Source organism: Eimeria mitis, genomic scaffold (genome assembly GCF_000499745.2).
Source record: "Eimeria mitis Houghton genomic scaffold, Emh_scaff1779, whole genome shotgun sequence".
Taxonomy (NCBI): Eukaryota; Apicomplexa; class Conoidasida; order Eucoccidiorida; family Eimeriidae; genus Eimeria; species Eimeria mitis.
The window spans coordinates 3,130-3,855 of NW_013570096.1; positions in this window are offsets into that span (position 1 = coordinate 3,130).

Here is a 726-nt window from a genome sequence, read left to right on the forward strand (position 1 = left end):
CCAACAACAACAGCAGCAGCAGCAATGGCAGCATGAAGCCTGTGACCCGCACCAGCGGGGGAGGGGCATACGAACGGCCGAGGACGGAGTCTCTGCTTGACGGAGGTGATTTATCTTTATAGAAATTATTGTTGCTGCTGCTTCTTCTTGGTTGCTGCTGCATCTTCATGCTTTTTTCTGTCTCCTCTGTGCTTGTCTCTGTCTCCTCATTGCTTCTGCTGTCTCCTCCTGCCCGCTGGTGTCTCCTGATGCAGAGGCTTATCCAGGGTGTTTATCTAGATTGGGTTTTGTTGAGGCTTAGGGTTTAGGGTTTATAGGGTTTAGGGTTTATAGGGTTTAGGGTTTAGAGGGTTTAGAGGGTTTAGAGGGTTTAGGGTTTAGGGTTTAGGTTTTGAATTTGTTTCTATGTCTTTGTGCGTTCTTGTCTTCTGCCTTCACCCGCTTTCTTCTTTTTGTGTTGCTTTTTTTTTCGCGTTGTTTTTCTTTTGTTTCTTTTGTTTTGTTTATTACAAACAAATGACCTTCTGTTTGTTTTGTTTCGTTGTTCTCATTGCGTTGTTTTTTTTTGTTTTTTTTGTTTTTTTTTTTGTATTTGTTGCGTGGAGAAAGAGATTGGAATTTCGCGAACTCTTCAGTTGCTGCTCCTCCCGTCCTCTCGTGCACTATATATATGCACATATATATATATATATATATATATATATATATATATATATATATGTATGT